Consider the following 23,771-nt stretch of genomic DNA (forward strand, 5'->3'; position numbering starts at 1 on the left):
ATTAAGGGTGGGCAGTAAGTGCTGGCCTTGCCAGTGACACCTACGTATCACGACTGAATAAAGACACTTATAGTAGAACACGCAGCCTAAAAATAGGCCAACAGAAACCAGAAATGGGAGGAATACTCAGCAGGTCAGGCAGCATCTGTGGGGAGAGAAACAGGGTTGACGTCTCGGGTCACTGACCTCTCTTCAGAAGCTCTGACGAGAGGGCACCAGCCTGAAACGTTGACTGTGTTTCTTCCATCGCAGATGCTGCCCGACCTGCTGAGCATTGCCAGCGTTTTGGGTTTTCGTTCCAGATTTCCAGCAGTAGTGTTTTTGCTCATTTGGCCTACCCAGTCCCTATGCTGGGAGGACCTTCCCCAGCTGGAACAGAGAGGGGAGGGGGGGTCACAGAGAGGGGCCTCCCATTTCAGACGGGAATGAGGGTTGTTAATCTTTTCTGAGCGTTGTTAATCTTTGGGGTGATCTACTGCAGAGTGCTGCACTTGAGCTATTTAATGGCCAACAGTGTATCAATCTGTTGACACGTAGGAAACTCTACCCTGAAGTCCATGTGCAGAGGGGTAGGGTGATCACCCTGGCCTAGTTTTGATTACCCCTGGCGGAGGGCAGAGGATTTTCCAGAATTTTCTTTCCTCTCCCCAGAATGGCCTGAAATTTTAACCTTTTCTTTTGTGTCTCCCAAGAGATCTCACTGTTCTGGTATCAGTGAAGAGATTATAGCGCCAAGTTGCATTTGTATAGTGCTTTTTAATGTAGTAAAACGGCCCAGCTGGCTTCAGAGGGGCAATTACCAAACACAATTTGACACCGAGCCTCATGAGATATTGGCGCAGATGACCGACAACTTGGTCAGAGAGGTGGGTCTTTAAGGAGTGTCTTCGAGGAGGAATGCGAGGTGGAGAGGTTTAGAGAGGGAATTCCAGAGCTTAAAGGCATGGCCGCCAATGGAGGTATGATAGTCTATATATGGTCTATGCTCGATGGAGTTTAGAAGGATGAGTTGGGGGGGTGATCTGATTGAAATTTACAGAATACTGAAAGGCCTGGATAGAGTGGACATGGGGAAGATGTTTCCATTAGTAGGAGAGACTAGGACCTGAGGGCACAGCCTCAGAGTAAAGGGAAGACCTTTTAGAACAGAGATGAGGAGAAACTTCTTTAGCCAGAGAGTGGTGAATGTATGGAATTCATTGCCACAGAAGGCTGTGGAGGCCAGGTCATTGAGTGTATTTAAGACCGAGATAGATAGGTTCTTGATTGGTAAGGGGATCAAAGGTTACAGGGAGAAGGCGGGAGAATGGGGTTGAGAAACATATCAGCCATGATTGAATGGCGGAGCAGACTTGATGGGCCGAATGGCCTCATTTCTGCTCCTATGCCTTACGGTCTTATGCTAGAGGCCAGAAATTGGTGGAGCGCCGAGAATTTGGAGGGTTGCGGGGCTGGAGGAGATCACAGAGATGGGGAGGGGCTGAATGGATGATAATGAGATGTTTTAGCGTCATTGTTCCTGATGCCTCCCACCAGATTTATGAGGTGTAGCTCAAGTGGCTGAAGTTAAAGATGATGACTGTGCTGTGCAGCACGCCTCCCAGTTATTCATGTGAATGTTTGGGTATCTTCAGCTCCAAATTAGATAGCTCTGGGCCTACCAGCTTGTTCTGGAAAAGTAATTGAAATATGTCAGTTTGTATACAGGGGGGAGAGATTGCTGAAGCACCTCTTGGCTCTCAGTGGAATATATTAACTGCCGATGTGAAGAGAGATGTGAATGTAAAATTGTATATTATAACCTTGTCGGCATGGAGGAAATAATTGCCCCATATGTTTTGGTGATAAGTTTTCCATCTCTGCAGTGTCTAATTTATCAGATTAAAGCTGCTAACAAGTGCTGGTGGAAATATTATACAAGGAAACAAAATTTTATGTTAAGTTTGGGTTTATTACCCTTCAGGGGTCGCTGGAAAGCCTAAGTGCAGCCTAGCCAGCAGTTTGTGTGTCTCTTCTAAATCATTACTCTAATTGAGAAGGAGAATTCAAGGCTGAGGCATCTTGCTGCAGCACTTTATATCTCTGTAATAATCAAAGGACCTCACAAGGTAGACAGCTTATGTGGCATCAGTAGCCTCAAAGGTGGGCTGTTCTGCTGCCTTTGCACTTCTTAACCCCCCCCCCCCCCCCCCTCAACAGAAGGCAGGCTATTGTGTATACCTGTCCAAATTATTTCTGTACGCTAAGAGTCGTGAAAATGGCTGCTCCGTCCCATTAGCTTGCACTTGATCAAGTTGTGAAATACCGGACTCTCTCAAATCCTGACGGCCCTCTTCAAAATGGAGGGTCTGGCAAAATGTCACCGACTTGCGGAAGGACAGATGCTTTATCGAGGCCCACACTGATGGTTTTGAAAGGTCTTTATTAATCCTCTGGGCCCCTGTGTTTCCTTTGCAGCTTTGCTGTCATAACATCACACATTTGGCACCTAACGCACAGATTGGTTCTGACCCTGGGCTTTGCAAAAGCCATTAGGAATTGTAACATCCACCAAGGCTGAGATTCTCTGGGTAGAGAGTTCCCCCTCCAGGCTACCCGAGATCGACGATCGAAGGGGAGGCTCTGAAAATGTAATGGTGAAGGCCGGCTGGTCTTCGACAAAGTGGCTTCTCGAGACTCATTTTTATCTCTCCGAAATTGTCCTGTGAGGTTTCAAAGGCAAAGTGTGCTGGAAAATTATAGTGAGACAGGTGCTGCTACCTTGCACTCTAGAGGAAGCCTTATATCTCTTAAGTCCCCCCCACCCACCCACCCACCCACCCCTGCCCCAAATCTTCTGCTGAGCAGTCGAATGATTGCCTCTAGACAGACTCCCTGGTCATAGCCCAAGACATACAGGCTTGTCATCGCTCATCTGGGTGATTTTTATTTCAATTTCTGATTTGAAAGAAAGACTTGCATTTATGTGGCGCGTTCCTGACCCAAATTGCTTTACAGGCCATGAACATTTGTAATATGGACAGCCCAATTCATACACAGCAAACTCCCACAAACAGCAATGACATATAATGACCAGATAATTATCAGCGATTGTTGATTGTGGGGTAAATATTGGCCACAACACTGGAGAGAACTCCCCTGCTTCTCTACGAAATAGTGCCGTGGCATCTTTTTATGTCCATTTGAGAGGGCAGACAGGGCCATGATGTAATGCCTCGCCTGAACGATGGCACCTCCGACAGTGCGGCGCTCCCTCAGTACCGACCCTCCGACAGTGCGGCGCTCCCTCAGCACCGACCCTCCGACAGTGCGGCGCTCCTTCAGCACCCACCCTCCGACAGTGCGGCGCTCCCTCAGCGCCGACCCTCCGACAGTGCGGCACTCCCTCAGTACTGACCCTCCGACAGTGCTGCATTCCCTCGGCGCCGACCCTCCGACAGTGCGGCGCTCCTTCAGTACTGCACTGGGAGTGTTAGCCTAAACCTTGTGCTCAATTCTCCGGAATGGGTCTTGAACCCACTGTCTCAGAAATGATAGTGTTACCACTGAACCATCATAAACCCTTACTTGGTTGTGGTCTCATTGCTGTTTATTGGAGCTTGCTGTGTGCAAATTGACTGCCCTGTTCCCTGCATTATAACAGTGACTACTGTTACGACCAAGGTGGGAGGAGTGCAATGCCTGACTCTAGTTCCACTTCTCCACAGGTCACAACGTATATAGTGAAATGATTCCTTCAGCTAGCTATATGCTTTCCCTATTAATCTCAGAATGACCACTCAATACCCAGGTTTCTTCAATAAACAACCAAATTATTAGTTTATTATAAAACCAGACTTGTTAAGTAGAAGGGCAAAGCATATTAACATACAGTATGAAATATTAAAGTATAATTGTTTCTAAGTACTCTCCCACTCGCTCACTCTCACTGTCATTCGCTCGCTCACTCTCACTCTCACTCTCTCATTCGCTCACTCACTCACATACACACACACACACACACACACTCACACTCACTCTCGCACAAATAGAGGAATTCTGCCAAAAAGTGAAAAGTGGTTGGCTCAAGGGAAGAGGGACAGGTGGTGGAGTCTTTGAAATGGCGTCTGGGTTATACGTTTGGTTTCTCAGCACTGGTCGGGGAAGCAGTCGATGGCTCTTGCGCTATATTTCGGGTGGACTTCGAGGAAAACTTGCAGTCAGTTGATTTCAGAGTGTGGAATGACTTCGGAGCAACTTCCGTTCACTTTTTGCTTTGGACTGGGTTTGGAGTTTCCGGAGGAGCTGCTGTCACCTTTACCCCGGGCAGCTGATCCTTCCTGTTTTGCACAAAGCAGAAACAGCCCTCCCAGCTTTTAAACACAGTTTTGAAGGCATTGTTTTTTTTCCATAAAGCCATAAACCACCAGATGACCCCTTTTGTTAAACAGTCCACCAGGTTCAAGAGGTTTCCAGCATCTTTAAAACTGCCGAATTACCTTTTCTTGGAAAAAAATGCTGCCTTTTCCAGGAACAGCAGTGACCAGACTCCTGGCATTGGCCCTTTTAGAAGGGACAGTGTCTTGTAAAAAAAAAGCGCACATTCTTCCAGAGTGTTCTTAGTCCTTGAAGATGAACCATTTTCTGTGATTAAAGCATTTATGACCCTCCACTTCAAAACTATTTGGCTGGGAAGTGCTTAGGAGGCATCCTGGGGTTGTGAAAGGTGCTACAGAAATGCACGTTTGTTCGTTCTGGAATAGGTGGTGCTCCATTAACTTGGTACACACGTGTATTTCCTGGTGTTTCACTGCCTCAAGGCAAGAGGAGAGCCAGATTTGTTCCTTGGGCCAACCAAAGGACCATGTCCTAGGCCAGACCAGAGGGAGTTGATAACTTGTCTCTCGTTCGCAATTATGCTGCAGAGTTGCTGAACATCACTAATGGGAATCCTGCCCCCCCCCCCCGGCCTTTTTCTAAATTGGACAGCTCGTTTAAAGAGCATGATAGACTGAATGGCCTCTTCCTGTCGCTGTTGAAAGTCTGTGGTTCGACATATCAGCTAAGCATCAGTGAAGTAGTGGGGGAGATTGAGGTGGTGGGATGGACAGAGAAAAGGCTTCAAGATCAGTCTCGAAGGAAGCCTCGAAGGCAGCAGGATGAAGGGGAAGCTAGATAATGATATGGGGTAGAAGGGAATAGAATGACATGTTGAAGGAGTGAGATGGAAAGGGGTGGGAGGATATTTGTCTGGAGGAATAGCACCAGCGAGGACCAGTAGGGCTCAGTGGCATCTGTGTGCGCGCTTGTGTGTCTGTGTAAGTGTGTCCGCCTGCGTGTGTGCGCGTGCACGCACCTCTGGGCGCCTGCGTATGTGCGTCTTATGTGTTTGTGTTCAGTGCTTTCCTTCTCTGTCCAAACTCCAGAGAGTTGGTGGAGTGAATCCAAGACAGCCTGATTGTTGGCAGGCAGTGGCTGTGTTTTTTCAGATTCCCTTAGCTGAGCTCTTACTCCCTTCCGCACCCCACCCCCCCCCACCACCCCCCCTACCAACCCCCCCACCCCCCCACTCCAGCTCCACTGCCACCACCACCTCCTTTGCGAGCCGACAGGATGATGAGTTCTGAGCAGCTCTCCATACCGTCCCACCCTTGGTGGCCTGTTTCGGCCAAGGGAGAGTAGGGGGAGCAGAGCGCCCCAGACAACATGATCTCTGGAGCTGCCAAGCCAGACTTTTCCAGATATTGAAACTGTGGAGCCCTCAACAATGCAGATCATTTTCCACAGTGCAAATTGTTTTTTTTTTCTAGTTATCCCAGTCCTGGCTTCAAGTCAGCACAGTCAGTGCATCGACTGGTGCTGGTTCAAGATGAGCTCAAAGAGGAAGAAACGGGGTTTGTGGTGGGGTGGGGGGCTGGTGGGGGTCGGGGGGGGGGTGCGAAATAAAATGTAAAGCAAGGAAGAATTTGACTCTCGTTTTGTTGCAATTCTGCCTGTGACGATCCCAGGGATTTACACGCTATTGTTTTGCGAAGGACACAGTGAAAGAGTGGGCTAAAATGTGCTGAAGCCTATTGTACAACATGATGAATAATAATTGAAATGACTTTAGTAATGCTGAGTGCTGCCCACTGATTCTAAATGGCCGGGTTATGGAAAATCATTATTTAAAAAAAAATTAAATGGAGGCTAAATCTGATAAATGCCTCATTTTTCATAAATTAGACACCTCGCTTCCACATGATGTAAATATTGCAGACAAACTGCAGACACTGACCTTAGTTAGGTTTGTGAGTTTTAGGACCTGCAGGATACATAAATTGCATATTTTAGGCAGAGCATTTCAGCATTGTAATTTTAGAAGTGTTTATTCATCTGGAATGTATTAAAAATGTGATTAATGATATGGAGACATCTGCTCTTTTACAGTGTCTGACTGTATGAGGGGTTTTTTTCCTGGTTGGCAATTGTAATTGGAAACCACACACACAGAAATGCCAATAGTTTAGAGCTGGGCTCTGACATTTCTGTTTAAGCTTTACTAATTATTAATGAATGGAATTAAGTAAATACTGGATCACAGAGTACCAGAGCGCAAGGTATTTTTTTTTCTCCATATGAGCTAAAGAAAGCACATTGTGGCTCGAAAGCAGTATCAGTGACCCAAACGACAGGACAGGTAATCAATTCTGTACGGGAGCCATGACTGCAGATCAAGTAAGATAATTGCAGCCTTATTTTATCATCAGAGTTGAACAAATTACCACTGAGAGTGGGAAAAAAAAAAGAAACTGAAACTTAATTAACATCTGCTGCTGTACAAAGTGAACGGTAGCTGCATGTAAATACATAAAACAGAAATGAGTTACTGCCTGCGACATGCCATACTTGTGATTATCGCACTTTTCTGTATTGCAACAGCTTAATAAGCAATCATAATCATTTTAAAAAAAAAAAATAAACCTAGAAGTGTATTTACGGCTCGAGTTGTCAACGACGTCTTATGATTACTGGATGAACAATGGATTAATAAATAATCCTGGTAATTTTTTGAATGCCTTGGTAAATGGGCTTTGCTGCAACATTTGCAGGAATGAAGATGTCACAAAGCTGGAGCTGGGAAAGATTCCCATGCCATTCAGTGAGTCAGAAAGCCAGCAACGACTCTCAGCATGGGTTGTGGAGAGTTTTGGAGCTGCCTGTTGACTGAAGGCACTTACCTGTTGTTAGGATCCTACCTCTCAAGACTGAAGTTTTCTTCTACAAAATGGAAGGATTTGGCATGATCTGGACGCGTGGATGCTAACCTGGAAATTTTTTTTAAAGAAAGTCGTAAGTTCACGTTGGAACTGTCAACAAGCAGGCCTCTTCCAAGAAATCACCTGACCTGTAGGGTACTTGAGAAGGAGTCGTTTGTGTTGAACTGCAAAGCACTTTAATTAATGAAAGGCTGGGAGACAAAAAGGCAGTCACATGGCAGAGGGGGGAAAAACTTGAGTTGTGAACCTGCTTGTTTTGAAGGCAGTCTTGTTGGAGAACAAGCTGAGGAAGGAAGACTACCATGACTGGCTCCCTCCTCTCTACCTAGCCTAAACTTGTGTCGCTATCAGCCTGTAGCCAGAGACCCTCACCTGAGTATAACTGGTCTGCATTTGGACCTGCAAAGCTGAGAGTGGATGAGAATTTCCAGGCATCTACTGGGACCAGCACACGAAGGAACTCCATGCCGATAGCATTGAGACCCTACGCACTTTTATCCTTTATCCTATAACACCCATTCTCCAAAGCCCACCTCTGCACAGAGGCTCCATCTGTTTGCCGTGTGTGTGTGTGTGAGGGGTGTGTGTGTGTGAGGGGTGTGTGTGTAAGAGAGGGGTGTGTGTGTGTGTGTCTGTGTGTGTGTGTGCTGGGGGAATTCTTTAGGAAGAGAATGATAGTTATACTTCCTGATTTACAATTTTCTGATAACCAGCACTTGCAACTTGTTAAAATAAGTTTTGTTAAAAAAAAATAATGATTGATTTGAGTTTTTTTGAAAGAAGCTTGGTCAGAGTCTCTTTTCTGGGTTCTAGAGGCATAGGTAAACAATTAGCCATTTCAGTGAGAAAATCAAACATTTGAATTAATGCTATGGTCTGCAGAGTATTGGGGCTTGAGAATTCATGCATTCCTGCCCATCCTGGTTGTAACACTGCCTGTTGTGAAGTTGTAACTATGCCAAACGCACGGTTCCCCCCTCTCTATCTATCTCTCTCTCTCTCTCTCTCTCTCAGCTGCTTGTGGTTGAAGGTGGGTGGCCGGGGGTTGGGGTGGGGGGTAGTATATGTGTTACCTGATCTGTATTCTTTCACCTACCCCCACAACCTCTTTCTTTCCCAAAGAGCCCGAGTCCCGAGAAAGACACCGGGCGTAGACCGAAACAGGAGGCCGTTAATTGCAGGCGTCAATGTGGCTTCATTAGAAACCATGCCAGCAATGTGAAGGTGCCCTGATAAGGGGAGGGGGTGGGGGAAGTTGCCAGTAGAGAGGTAATGTTACGGGGAGGTGGGATTTAACCAAGAGCTTTTAGGCCAATGGCTTTTGAGTAAAATTTCTGGTGCTTGGGTAGAGGTGGAGTGGGAGGACGGGGTAGTTGATGGGAGGATCTGGATGAGCATGTCCAGTACCAACGTTAATTAGAAACCGATATATTTATGTTGCAGCTCACTGCTGTGCAGGTCCACTGATTCCCGTCACTGTCAGTGAATACTTAATCAGCTGTCCTCTCCAATTAGTTCAGCATGGACATGTTGCTGCAAAAACGTTCTTTTTGCAAAGAACAGTCTGTGTGTAATTGTGTGAAGTCCTGCTGTGCGGAGACTGTGACTACATTCTGGGGCGTAAGAAGGGCAAGAGTATATGCTCTGTAAACTTGCATTCATTTCCCCCTTCCCCTTTGCAGATTTTGCCCCTCTTCTTCCTACCACACGTCAAAAATAATTCATTGGTTGCAAAGTGCTTTGGGGCTTCCTGAGGCTGTGAAAGGTGCTATACAAATGCAAGCCTTTCTCTTACTTTTGCCTCCTTTAAGGCACTCCTTAAAACCTACCTCTATGACCGAGCTCTTGGTCACCAGTCCTGATATCGCCCTGCGTGACTCAGTGTTGAGCTCCTCCTCCTCCCCCGAAGCATCTTGGGATGTTGTACTACATTCAAGGCGCCATACCAATGTAGGCCGCACTGCAGCAAGAATGTCTTTATGATCATTTTCTTTAAGTACAGCAATGAGATTAATTGAGCACACGTCTGTTTGAGTGAAGCTGATTGGAAGACAAATGTTGAGCCAGACCTCAAAAGTACTTCATTGGCTGTAAAACACTTTGGAACTTTGAGGTGCTTATCGAAGTGCAAGTTCGTTCCATTCTCCACCTCAAAATGTTCCGATTAAGAAAGGCTTCCACATGTCCCACAAGGTACACTGGTGTTGGAAGGCGGTGGGGGGGGGGGGGTCCATGTCCTGAGTGAGCCGTGTTTCAACCCCCCCACTCCACCCACCTTCCCCCATCCCACACCCCGCCCCCTCCCCTCCCCTCCCCCTCCACCCCATACCTCCATCACCCCATGCCCCCATCACAGCTCAAGGACTCTTGAGATGAATTGCAGACCCCTGTGTTGTCTTTCCATCAGAGATCAGCTAACACCAAACCATTAAAACCCACTGACCACCTCCCAGCTGAAACATTGAGTCTAGGAACCGTAAGGAGGGAAGAAGTAGGAGGGCGGCCAGGCCGTTCAGCCCTTCGAGTCAATAAGGTCACAGGGCTGATCTTCTGTCTCAGCTCCACTTTCTTGCAATGCCCCCACATGCCTTGATTACCCAGTCATTATCACAATGCTGTTTGTGGGATCTTGACATTGAGCTGCTACATTCCCTACGTTACAGTGGTGATTACACTCCCCAAGTAATTCGCTGGGTGATGTCACGAAATGGTGAAAGTTGCTATAGAAACGCAGAACCTTTCCTCTCTGTCCCGACTTGCAGTTAATTCTTGGGCGTTCATTCGGTTGAATCACCTTATTGGAAGCAAAGGGATCCACTGAGAGCTGAGAAAATTCAGGCTCAAGTCGAGCTGGGCATTCCAAATGTAGATTTGACAAGTAAATGTGTAGATTGACTAAATGTCGAATCTCGGTAGGATTGTAATTTGGAACTGAATGGAGGCAACAGCTGAAGCAGATGGTTTAACATGTAAGAGCCAAGGTTAGAAGGCACAGAAGGAGGCCATTCGATCCATTGAGCCCATCCTGGCTCTGTTTTTCTCTCTCTCTCTCTCTCTCTCTTTCTTTCTGGGCCCGATTTTAACTGTGTAACTGGGTTTTGACTGAGTTAAAATCTCACCGTGTGTCATTCGTTTATCTGTGTGTTTTATGTACCTGCCTGTGAACCTCCGCGTGGTGCCTGTGCCTTGTCTGTAGGCTTGTGCCTGCCTGTGTGCCTGGGCCTGACTCTGTCTGTGTTTAATGTGTTTGTATGGTTCTATTGAAACCAGCCCTGCATGCATTGAGAGAAGGATCAGTGTGTGTGTGTGTGTGTGTGTGTGTGTGTGGGGAGTGGAAATGAAGTGGATAACAAGCCTCTCTCTTGTTGTAACAGTATTCTGAGAAACCCGAGCATTGGAAAGCAGTATTGTGTTTTTCTGCTGTGCTTTTGATCTGATTGAACAATGCTATCACTATTCTCGGTGGATTGAAGCTGCCAAGTCTGAATTGATTTGCTCATCGTGCTGCTTGAGCACACGTCCGAGATCTCTGGCTCAGGCTGCAGCTGAGGGGTTTTGGGGAGCTTTCCCCTCTCTGGCGTTGGATCACCTTGAACCACACATCCCCATTCCCCATCCACATTCCCTAACCCATCCCCAACATACGCACACCCCATGTACAAGATATGCAAAAAAAAAGCCCGTTTTAAAGAAAAAAACAAGTTCAAAGCTTCATTTGCCCTTCGCGGTGACATATTGCACAGAACCCTCAGTCCGTGCACATTCTCTTTACTTTGCCATGGACCAGGTCCTGTCAGATGAGATCAGCCAGCTTTCAGGGAGGTGAGTAGGCAGTTGTGACTGGGTCACCGATAAAGCAGAGCGGACTAAGACGTGATGTTTTGGAACAGAATGGAAGCAAATAAAAAAGCAGGGTGTTACTTAAAAGGAGAACAGCTGCAGAGTTCTGAGGTGCAGAGGGATCTGGGTGTTCTAGTGCACGAGTCACAAAATGTTAGTATGCAGGCACAAGTAAGTAATTAGGGCTAATGGAATGCTATCCTTTATTACAAGAGGGATTTATTACATAAAAGTAAGGATGTAATGCTTCAGTTATACAGGGCATTGGTGAGACTGCACCTCGAATACTGTGTGCAGTTTTGGTCTCCTTATTTGTAAATGGCTTGGAGGTGGTTCAGAGGAGGTTTACTAGATTGATACCTGGAATGAATGGGTTGTCTTATAAGGAAAAGTTGGACAGACTGGGCTTGTTTCCACTGGAGTTTAGAAGAGTGAGGGGTGATTTGATTGAAGTATACAAAATCCTGAACGGCCTCGACAAGGTGTATGTGGAAAGGATGTTTCCTCTTGTGGGTGAGTCCAGAACTAGGGGGCACTGTTTTAAAATTAGGGGTTGCCCTTTTAGGACAGAGATGAGAATTTTTACTCTCTGAGGGTTGTGTGACTTCGGAACTCTCTGCCTCAGAAGCTGGCGGAGGCAGTGTCATTGAATATTTTTAAGGCAGAGGTAGATTCTTGTTAGATAATGTAAGGGAATCAAAGGTTATTGGGGGTAGATGGGAATATGGATTTCAAAACATAAACAGATCAGCCACGATCTTAGTGAATGCCGGAGCAGACTCGAGGGGCTGAATGGCCTACTTCTGCCCCTATTTCGTATACTCGTAAATGGCTTAACATTTAAGAGCCAAGGTTAGAAGGCACAGAAGGAGGCCATTCCTCCCTTTGGGTCCATGCTGGCTCTCTCCAGATCAATCCCATTCCTGCACTCTATCCCTGTAGCGCTGTAAGTTTATTATCTCAAGTGTGCTTCCGATTTCCTTTTGAAATCATCGATTGTTTCTGCTTCCACCGCCCTCCTGAGCAGCGAGTTCCAGGTCACCAGGTCATTGCCACTCACTATTTAAAAAAAAAATATCTTCTTCACATTCCTACCTGCATCGCTTGCCAAGACCTTAAACCTGTGTCCACTGGTCCTTGTACCATCAACTAATGGGGACAGCTTCCCTTTGTCTACCGTACCTGTCTCCTGCATCATCTTATTTTTTGTTTCTTGAATGATGGCAACTTAATTTTTAAAATCGTCTTTGCCTTTGGGGGAGGGGCAGAAACAGCGACCCTGATCTAGAACTTCAAGAAATCAAGGGTTTATTTTTTTGTACAGTTGGAGCAGATCATAGTTCCGTGTTCTGCTACGCTGCCCTCAGCCTTTCCTTCTGTGAACTCAATCAATATTCTTTTGTACATCAGGAGCCCTCTCGCCACCTGAACTGTTGTGTGAACTTGTACTGTGAAGAGGCATTAAGCTGAGTGCTCCAATTTAAAATGGGTACTGTTCTGAGGTTTTGGACAAGTGGCGAGGCTACTAATACAAAGTAGACCTCTGATTGAGAACATAATAGGAGCAGGAGTAGGTCACAAAGACCCTCGAGCCTGCTTTTTCCTGTATTCTTTCATGGGATGTGGGTGTCCCTGGCTGGGTCAGTATTTATTGCCCATCCCTAGTTGCCCTTGAGAAGGTGGTGATGAGCTGCCTTCTTGAACCGCTGCAGTCCATGTGGTGCAGGTACACCCACAGTGCCGTTAGGGAGGGAGTTCCAGGATTTTGACCCAGCGACAGTGAAGGAACGGCCGATATATTTCCAAGTCAGGATGGTGAGTGATTTGGAGGTGGTGGTGGTCCCTTGCATCTGCTGCTCTTGTCCTTCTGGGTGGTTGTGGGTTTGGAAGGTGCTGTCTAAGGAGCCTTGGTGAGTTTCTGCAGTGCATCTTGTAGATGGTACACACTGCTGCTACTGTGCGTCGGTGGTGGAGGGAGTGAATTTTGTGGAAGGGTTGCCAATCAAGTGGGCTGCTTTGTCCTGGATGGTGTCTAGCTTCTTTAGTGTTGTGGGAGCTGCACTCATCCAGGCAAGTGGGGAGTATTCCATCACACTCCTCACTTGTGCCTTGTAGATGGTGGACAGGTTTTGGGGAGTCAGGAGGTGACTTACTTGCTGCAGGATTCCCAGCCTCTGAATTTTAGTGCCGGTGTGATGCTAGGTATGTAGGCCGTAGGTCCCAAAGGTTGGTGGATGGTATCAAACAGCATGTCCCAGCCGCTGGTCACAACAGGCAAGGTACAGACCGTACCCAACCAGCTCGTGCTTGCAAAACTTAAAACACATTGTCCAACATTAGATGTGATTCTGCGATTGGACAACATTTGCTGAGCAATCCTGAGTGCGCTAAGAATTACACTGACAACCAATTTAAGATTATCAGCCAAGCTCGTAGTGTGGCTCACTTACACGTGCTAGAAGCTACGTATACTAATACACAGGGTCCTGTCCTTTCCAGACAGAAAGAACATGTACACATATTGTGCCTGTTTCAACTAAACAAAATAGAGGACAGCCATTCTCTGTTTTATTCCCCAGGGCAATGCCTTGACCAACCAGAGTCAATCTGCCTGGTTTGAATTTAAACAAAGCTTGGCAGTTAACTGCCAGTTACCTGCCTAGTGCATTCTCCATGGCACCACCTCTACCAACCAGACCAGATGCCAACCAATCGGTGCTCCCTTCTCATGAAGTATAAATTGTTGTTCCCTTTACATTTGGTGGTCTTGTGAATTGTTCTGATGAGTGCAAGACGAAAAGCTTCCACAAACTGTGCCTTTTATCAGCAGCAATTAATAAATCTGGAACAATATGCTTCTTCATTAACAATAACCATGAAGCTACTGGATTGTCCTAAAACCCAACTCGTTCACTAATACCCTTGAAGGAAATCTGCTGTCCTTACCTGGGTCTGGCCCACATGTGACTCCAGACCCACAGTAATGTGGTTGACACTTACCTGCCCTCTGAAATGGCCCAGCAATTAACTCGGTTGTGTGGGAAATCATTGTACAGAAGACCAGATGGACTGCAGCGGCTCACTTGTAGCCACAGTATTTATATGGCTGGTCCAGCTCAGTTCTTGGTTAAGAAATTCTGCTGTGCCATTCAATACAATCGTGGCTGATTTTTTTTTTTACCTCGACTCCACTTTTCCAGACCACCCCCATATCTCTTAATTCCCTTCCTGCCCAAAAATCTAACGATCTCAGTCTTGAATAAACTCGATGACTGATCATCCACTGCTGCCTGGGGTAGAGAATTCCAAAGATACACAGCTCTCCGAGTAAAGAAATCTCTCCTCATCTCGGTCCTCACTGACCGACCTCTTTATTCTGAACGTCCCCCCTGGTTATAGCTTCTCAGCATCAAACCCTGTCAAGCCCTTTCAGAAATGTATAAATTTCACCCCGAGACGATTTCAGAGACGATAGGCCCAGTCTACTCACCCTCTCCTTGTGGGCCAGCCTCTCATCCCAGAATCAATCGAGTGGATCATTGCTGCAGTAACCCTGCTTCATTGAGGGGACCAAAACTATACAGAGTACACCGTGTGTCGTCTCACCAAACGTGTTTATAATTGTGACAAGACTTCCTTGTTTCTGTTGCTCCGCCCCTCTTGCAGTAAACATTTGCCTTCCTGAATTGCTTAACATACCTGTATGTTACCCCCTGTGGGATTTGTGTACATGGACCCCAAATTCCTTCAGGTACAAACATATTCTAGCCCCTTGTCTTTTTGTTGAAAAAAAATAAATGATGCTTTCCCATTCTTCCTTTCAAGTTGATAACTTTGCACACCCCCACATTATACTCCATCTGTCACCACTTTGGCTGACATTAACTGGTCTAATACTTGTGCAGCCTCCACACAACCTCCTCACAGCCTATTTTCCCACCTAGCTTTTTATTGCTAGCGGCCCTCTCATCTAAATCATAGACTTTTTTTTTTATTCGTTCATGAGAAGTGGGCATCGCTGACTAGGCCAGCGTTTATTGCCCATAGAGTCATAGAGGTCTACAGCACAGAAAAAAGGCCCTTCGGCCCATCGAGTCTGCACCGGTCAAACAAGTACCTAACTATTCTAATCCCACTTTCCAGCAGGAGGCCCATAGCCTTGTATGCTATGGCATCACAAGTGCACATCCAAATACTTCTTAAATGTTATGAGGGTTTCTGCCTCTACCACTCTTTCAGGCAGTGAGTTCCAGATTCCCACCACCCTCTGGGTGAAAACATTCTTCCTCACATCCCCTCTAAACCTCCTGCCCCTTACCTTAAATCTTTGTCCCCTGGTTATTGATGCTTCCACCAAGGGGAAAAGTTCCTTCCTGTCTACCCTATATATGCTCCTCATAATATTATACACTTAATCATGTCCCCCCTCAATCTCCTCTGCTCCAGGGAAAATAATTCCAGTTGATCCAATCTCTCCTCATGACTAAAACTCTCCAGCCCAGGCAACATCCTGATAAATCTCCTTTGCACTTTCTCTAGTGCAATCACATCCTTCCTATAATGTGGATTCCAGAACTGCACGTAACACTCTAGCTGTGGCCTAACCAGCATTTTATACAGTTCCAGCATAACCTCCCTGCTCTTATGTTCTGTGCCTCGGCTAATAAAGGCAGGTATCCCATATACCTTCTTAACCACCTTATCTACCTGTCCTGCTACCTTAAGGGACTGGTGGACATGTATACCAAGGTCCCTCTGCCCTTTGGTATTTCCCAAGGCCCTCCCATTCATCGTGTATTCCCGTGTCTTGTTTGTCCTGCCCAAGTACATCACCTCACACTTATCCGGATTAAATTCCATTTGCGACTGATCAGCCCATCTGACCAGCCCGTCTATATCCTCCTGTGATCTAAGGCTATCCTCCTCACTATTTACCACCCCACCAATTTTCGTGTCATCTGCGAACTTACTGATCAACCCTCCTACATTCAAGTCTAAATCATTTCTATATACTACAAACAGCAAGGGACCCAACACCGATCCTTGTGGAACCCCACTGTCCCTCAGAATTGCTTCCAATAGTTTCCTCATCACTGAGATTAGACTGACTGGCTTGTAGTTCCCTGGTTTATCGCCTCCTCACTTCTTGAATAACGGTACCACATTGGCTGTCCTCCAGTCCTCTGGCACCTCTCCTGTGACCAGAGAGGTATTGAAAATTATTGCCAGCGCCTCTGCTATCTCCTCCCTTGCCTCACTCAACAGCCTGGGATACATTTCATCTGGGCCTGGAGGTTTATCTATGCTTAAGCCTATCAGACCACTTAGAACCTCCTCCCTTTCTTTGCTAATTTCTTTAATTATATCACAGTCCTTCTTCCTGATTTCCATACTCACGTCGTCCCTCTCACTTGTTAACACCGACACAAATTATTCATTTAGAACCCTACCTACGTCTTCCGAATCCACACACAAATTACCACTATGGTCCTTAATGGGCCCTACTCTTTCCCTAGTTATCCTCTTACTCTTAATGTACTTGTAAAAAAAACTTTGGACTTTCCTTTGTTTTACCTGCCAATGTTTCTTTATGCCCCCTTTTTGCTGCCCTAATTTCCTTTTTAAGTTCCCCCCTACACATTCTATACTCTCCAGGGCTTCTGCTGTTTTGAACCCTTGGTATCTGCCATAAGCCTCCCTTTTTCTCTTTATCCAATCCTGTATATCCCTCAACATCCAGGGTTCCCTGGATTTGTTGGTCCCACCCTTTGTCTTTACTGGAATATGTTGGCCCTGTACTCTCACTATTTCCTTCTTGAATGAGTCCACTGCTCTGACGCAGATTTACCTAAAAGTAGCTGCTCCCAGTCCATTCTGGCCAAATCATATCTGATCTTATTAAAATCGGCCTTCCCGCAATTTAGAACTCTGATTTCTGTCCCATCCTTGCCCTTTCCCATAACAATCTAACGGAGTTATGATCACTGTCTGCAAAATGCTCCCCCACTGATACCTCTACCACTTGCCCGGCTTCATTCCCTAAAATCAAGTCCAGGACCACCCTCTGTCTTGTAGAACCTTATACATACTGGCTTCAAAAGCTTTCCTAGATGCATTTTAAGAATTCTGCTCCCTCTTAATCCTATCACACTACGACTAACCCAGTTAATGTTGGGGAAGTTGAAATCCCCCACTATTACTACCCTATTATTTTTACACTTCTCTGAAATTTGCTTACATATCTGCTCTCCTATTTCTCTCTGACTGTTTGGGGGCCTATAGTACACTCCCAGCAATGTGATTGCTCCTTTTTGGTTTTAAGTTCTACCCATATGGCTTAATTTGAGGAGCCTTCTAAGATGTCATCCCTCCTTACTGCTGTAATTGATTCCTTGATCAATATTGTGATACCCCCTCCTCTTTCACCTCCTTCCCTGTCTATCCTGAAGTCCCTATATCCTGGACTATTGAGCTGCCAATCTTGCCCCCCTCTCAACCATGTCTCTGTGACAGCAATGACATCATACTTCCAAGTGTTAATTTGTGCCCTCAACTCATCTGCCTTATTCGTCAGACTCCTTGCATTAAAATAAGCAGCATCCAGCCATGCGGAACTCCCTTGTGCCTTAACTGGCCTATAATTTCTATGCCTTCCAGAATCACTCGCTCTCTCTTCTAATTTTGGCTGTGCATCTCCCCCAACTGAACCTCCTCTCAGGATCCCATCCCCCTGCCAAGTTAGTTTAAACCCTCCCCAGCAGCACTAGCAAACCTCCTTGCAAGGATGTTGGTCCCATTCTGGTTCAGCTGCGAACCATCCACCTTGTACAGGTCCCACCGCCGCCAGAAACGGTCCCAATGTCCCAGAAATCTAAAGCCCTCCCTCCTGCACCATCTCTCCAGCCACACATTCATCTGGACTAACCTCCTATTTCTATACTCACTAGCACGTGGCACCGGAAGTAATCCAGAGATTACTACCTTTGAGGTCCTGTTTTTTAATCTACTTCCTAGCTCCCTAAATTCTGCTTGCAGGACCTCATCCTTCTTTCTACCTATGTCGTTGGTACCAATAATTACCACGACCTCTGTCTGTTTGCCCTCCCCCTTTAGAATGCCCTGCAGCCGTTCAGTGACATCCTTGACCCTGGCACCAGGGAGGCAACATACCATCCTGGAGTCACGTCTATGGCTGCAGAAACGCCTGCCTGTACCCCTTACTATCGAGTCTCCTACCACTATTGTTCTTCCCCTCCTTTTCCCCCCACCCTGTGCAGCTGACCCACTCTCAGTACCATGAGCGTGGCTGCACTCCCCAGAGGAACCGTCACTCACCGTTTTCCAACACGGAGAAATGGTTCTCGAGCGAGATGTGCCCCGGAGGTTTCCTGACTACCTGCCTGACACCTTTCTTCCGACTGATGGTCACTCATTCCCTCTCTGTCTGCACTTCCATAAGCTGTGGGGTGACCACGTCTAAAAACGTGCTATCCACAAAACTCTCAGCCTCGTGGGTACATCTCAGTGCCTCCAGCTGCCGCTTAAGCTCTGAAATTCAAGCTTAAGTAGCTGCAGCTGGTGGCACTTCCTGCACACATGGTCAGTCAGAGCGCAAGGAGCACCTAGGACTTCCCACATGTTGCAGGCAGTACATAACATGGGACTGAGCTGCCCTGCCATGCCTCTAGTTGAAAAAAAACCCCTTACTTTAAGTTAAATACAGCTCAAAAAAAAAAGTTAAATTATTTATGTACTTTAAATAAAAACTTAATCTATTTTAAACTGGAGAAAAACGGGAGATAAACTCTAGATTGTCTAGATTGTAAATTGTTAAGGTCCCAGTTGCTGATTGAGGCACTTCACTCATTACAGCCTCCAATCAAAAAATTTAACCCTTTATCCCAATTCTCTGTTTTCGGTCTGTTAACCAATCTTCAAGCCATGCTAGAATATTATCCCCAATCCCATGAGTCCCTATTTTGCACAACAACCATGAGTTGCATGGCACCTTTTTAAAAAATAATTCACAGGATGTGGGCTTTGCTGGCTGGGCCAGCATTTATTGCCCATCCCTAGCTGCCCTTGAGAAGGTGATGATGAGCTGCCTTCTTGAACCGCTGCAGTCCATGTGGTGTAGGTAAACCCACAGTGCTGTTAGGGAGGGAGTTAAGACCACGTCTGTAGGAGCAGAAGTGGGCCAATTGACCCATCGAGTCTGCTCCACCATTCAGAGAGATCATGGCTGATCTGATAATCCTCAACTCCACTTTCCTGCCTTTTCCCAATAATCTTTAATTCCCTTACTGATTAAAAATCTGTCTATCTCAGCGTTGAATATGGTTAATGACCCAGCCTCCACAGCCCTCTGCGGTAAAGAATTCCACATACTCACTACCCTCTGAGAGAAGAAATTCCTCCTCATCTCTGTTTTAAATGGGCACCACCCTACTCTGAGATTATGCCCTCTGGTCCTATACACTCCCACAAGGGGAAACAACCTCTCAGCATTTACCCTGAAAAGCCCCATAAGAATCTTGTATGTTTCAATAAGGTTGCCTCTCATTCTTCTAAACTCCAAAGAGTACAGGTCCAACCGACTCAACCTCTCCTCATAAGAAAATCCCTCCATACCCAGGATCAACCTAGTGAACCTCCTCTGGACTGCCTCCAATGCCAGTGTATCTTTCCTTAGATAAGGGGACCAAAACTGTTCACAGTATTCTAGGTGTGGTCTAACTAGTGCCTTGTATACTTTTAGCAAGACTTACCTATTTTTATACTCCATTCCCTTTGAAATAAAGGCCAACATTCCAGTTGCCCTCCTTGTTATCTGTTGAACTTGTACTTTAGCTTTTTGTGATTCATGTACGAGGACCCCCAAATCCCTCTGTGCTGCAGCTTTCTGCAGTCTTTCTCCATTTAAATAATATTCAGCTCCTCTATTCTTCCTGCCGAAGTGCATAACCTCATATTTTCCCTCATTATATTCCATCTGCCAAGTTTTTGCCCACTCACTTAACCTGTCTATATCCCTCTGTAGACCCCTTGTATCATCCTCAACACTTGCCTTCCCACCTATTTTTGTGTCATCCCCAAACTTGTTGATAGCACATTCACTTCCCTCATCTAAGTCATTAATATATATTGTAAATAATTGTGGCCCCAGCACTGATCCCTGTGGCACTCCACTAGTTACAGGTTACCATCCTGAAAATGCCCCCCTTATCCCAACTTTCTGTCTTAGCCAGTCCTCTATCCATGCTAATACACTACCCCCAACACCATGGGCTCTTATCTTATTAAGTAGCCTTATGTGTGGCACCTTATCGAACGCCTTTTGGAAATCCAAATATATTACATCTACTGGTTCCCTTTTATCTGTCCTGCTTGTTACCTCCTCAAAGAATTCTAATAAATTTGTCAGGCATGATTTCCCCTTCATGAAGCCACACTGACTCTGCTTGATTAGATCATATATTTCTAAATGCTCTGCTATTACATCCTTAATAATAGACTCCAACATTTTCCCAATGACAGATGTTAAGCTAACTGGCCTATAGTTACCTGTTTTTTGTCTCCCTCCCTTTTTGAATAAGGGTGTTACATTGGCCATTCTCCAATCCTCTGGGACTTTTCCAGAATCTAAGGATTCTAAGTAGATTACTACCAGTGCATCCACTATCTCTGTAGCTACTTCCTTTAATATCCTAGGATGTAACCCATCAGGTCCAGGGGACTTATCAGCCTTTAGCCCCATTAGTTTCCCTGGTAATTTTTCTCTAGTGGTAATTATTGTATTTATTTCCTCCCCCTTTTTTGTCCCTTGATGATTTAGTATTTTTGGAATGCTATTAGTGTCTTCTACGGTTGAAGTCTGAGGCAAAGTATTTATTCAACTCCTCTGCCATTTCCTGGCTCCCCATTATTATTTCTCCAGCCTCAATCTCTAAGGGGCCTACGTTCATTGTGGTGTCTCTCTTCCTTTTTATATATTTAAGGATTACAGTCCATTTTTATATTACTTGCTAGTTTACCCTCAAAGTTTATTTTCTCCATCTTTATTTTTTTCTTTTGGTCACCTTTTGTTGGTTTTTAAAACTTTCCCAGTCCCCTGGCTTACCACTAATCTTTGCCACACTGTATGTTTTTCTTTAAATTTGGTACTGTCTTGGTTAACCATTGTTGGTTTATCCCCATCCTTGAATCCTTATTCCGCACTGGGATATCTTTGTTGTGAGTCATGAACTATTTTCTTAAATGTCTGCTATTGTTCATCAACCATCTTTTCTGCTAAACTCCTTTCTCAGTCCACTCCAGCCAACTCTGCCCTCATTCCTTTGTAATTACCCTTATTTAAGTTTAGCACAGTTGTTTCTGACCCAGGTTGCTCACTCTTAAACTGAATGCTAAATTCTACCATATTACTGTTCCATAGGAAATCCTCTACTCTGAGATCATTTATTAAACCTGCCTCATTACACATTGCCAGATCCAAAATAGCCTGATCCCTGGTTGGATTCACAACATATTGTTCTTAGAAACTGTCCCAAATACACTCTATGAATTCTTGCTCATGTCTACCTCTGCCAATTTGATTTTTTCCAATCTACCTGAAGATTAAGGTCACCCGTAATTAATGTACTGCCTTTTTTACATGCCCTCATTATCTCCTGATTTATTCTCTGCCCTACAGTATAGCTACAGACAGGGGGCCTAAAGACTACTCCCACTAGTGTCTTCTTCCCCTTGTTATTTCTTACCTCCACCCATGTGGATTCTACATCTTCCGATCCAAGACCCTTTCTTGCTATCGTACTCATTCCATCTCGTACTAACAAAGCTACCCCACCACCCTTTCCTTCCTGCCTGTGCTTTCTAAAATATTTAGTTCACAGCTTTGATCTCCTTGTAACCACGTCTCTGTAATAGCTATAACATCATACCTATTAACCTCAATTTGTGCCGTTAATTCATTTATTTATTCATTTAAGTAAAGGGGCATTAATTTTGCCTTTTTACCATTTTTTCCTCTTTTGACTCTATTTGCTGCTGTTTTTTTTATGTTTGCATATTCAGTCCCTTCCTGTCACACTCTGGTTACCATTACTTAAATAGCTGCCCTGCCCTTTTGTTTTGTAAGCCTATGCATCCCCTTTCTAGAACCCCATGCCCTGTTTAATTTAAAGCCCTCTCCACAGCCCTGGTTACTTGTTTCACCAGGACACTGATCCCAGCACGGTTTAAGTGAAGTCTGCCCCACAGGAACAGCTCCCTTCTAGTACTGAGTTCCAGGATTTTCATCCAGTGACAGTGAAGGAACGGCGATATGTTTCCAAGTCAGGCTGGTGAATGACTTGGAGGGGAACTTCCGGGTGGTGGTGTTCCCATCCATCTGCTGCCCTTGTCCTTCTAGGTGGTAGTGGTCGTGGGTTTGGAAGGTGCTGTCTAAGGAGCCTTGGTGAATTCCTGCAGTGCGTTTTGTAGATGGTACCACACTGCTGCCACTGTGCGTCGGTGTTGGAGGGAGTGAATGTGATGATGTTATCTGTAAGGTATGATTCTATGAGGATGACTACGCCAGGCTGTTGCTTGAGTAGTTTGTGTTCAGCTGTCCCAACTTTGGCACTAACCTTCAGGTGTTAGTAAGGAGGACTTTGCAGGGTCGACAGGGCTGAGTTTGCTGTTGTCGTTTCCGGTGCCTGGGTCGATGCTGGGTGGTCCGTCCAGTTTCATTCCTTTTTAGGGACTTTGTCGCTGTTTGGTATAACTGCGTGGCTTGCTGGGCTCTTTCAGGGGGCATTTAAGAGTCAACCACATTGCTGTGGGGCTGGAGCCATGTGTAGGCCCAGACCAGTTAAGGACGACAGAGCTCCTTGGTGAATCAGATGGGTTTTTATAACAATCGACAATGGTTCCATGCTCATCATTAGACTTTATTGATTCCAGATTTTTTTTTTAATTGTGGCGGGATTCGAACCCTGGTCCCCAGAGCATTACTCTGGGTCTCTGGGTTACTGGTCCAGCGACAATACCACTACGCCATTAGCTCCCCAATCTTACTGAATTTCTTCTGCAAGTACAAATATGATGCAGCGTCCACCGATTACTCCTGCCAGTTATGGCCTCACAAAACTCTAGTAGATTTATCAAATATGATTTCACTTGCCTGATCATATTATGATTTTTTTTTCCATGTGTCCCCTTACTACACCCTTAATAATAGATTCTAGCATTTTCCCAATTGGTGTCAGTCTAACTGGCCTATGTTCAAGAAAGAAAGGAGGGAGAAAACAGCAGGTAACAGAGACAAGGAATTTGGTGCTGTCAAACTTTGCAATTTATCCTCTTTGTTCTGCTGACAGTGAGACTCAACAATGGCGCCAACAACTTGCCTCGAAAGGAGGTAGAGGCATCGGTGAATGTGCAAACATGGTTTACAAGGGTGACACCCGAACTGAGGGGATATGTCAGGAAAGGCTGAACAGCGTGCAGCCCTTTCCTCTGGAAGAGAGAAGGCCCGAGAGGTGACCTGATCGAAGTCTTCAAAGTTATGAAGGGATTTGCATAAGGAACGTAAGAAATAGGAGCTGGAGGAGGCCATTTGGCCCCTCGAACCTGCTGCGCCATTCAATAAGGTCAGGGGTAATCTTCCACCTTCCTGCCTTTCCCCCATATCCCTCGATCCCCCCTTAG

General features: G+C 45.7%; 1 protein-coding gene and 1 long non-coding RNA gene across 6 annotated transcripts in view; one reads left to right on the forward strand and one right to left on the reverse strand.

Moving 5' to 3' along the window:
• Nucleotides 1–23,771, forward strand: part of LOC121279188 (zinc finger protein 521) — a 547,824-nt gene that overhangs the window by 123,580 nt on the left and 400,473 nt on the right. The gene's annotated exons all lie outside the window — the stretch shown is intronic.
• Nucleotides 4,065–14,675, reverse strand: LOC121279189. The gene is made up of 3 exons (XR_005943339.1): nucleotides 14,569–14,675; nucleotides 6,257–6,283; nucleotides 4,065–4,319 (listed from the first exon to the last, which is right to left on the reverse strand). It is a non-coding gene; the product is annotated as an uncharacterized LOC121279189 (long non-coding RNA).

Source organism: Carcharodon carcharias, chromosome 6 (assembly GCF_017639515.1).
Source record: "Carcharodon carcharias isolate sCarCar2 chromosome 6, sCarCar2.pri, whole genome shotgun sequence".
Taxonomy (NCBI): domain Eukaryota; kingdom Metazoa; phylum Chordata; class Chondrichthyes; order Lamniformes; family Lamnidae; genus Carcharodon; species Carcharodon carcharias.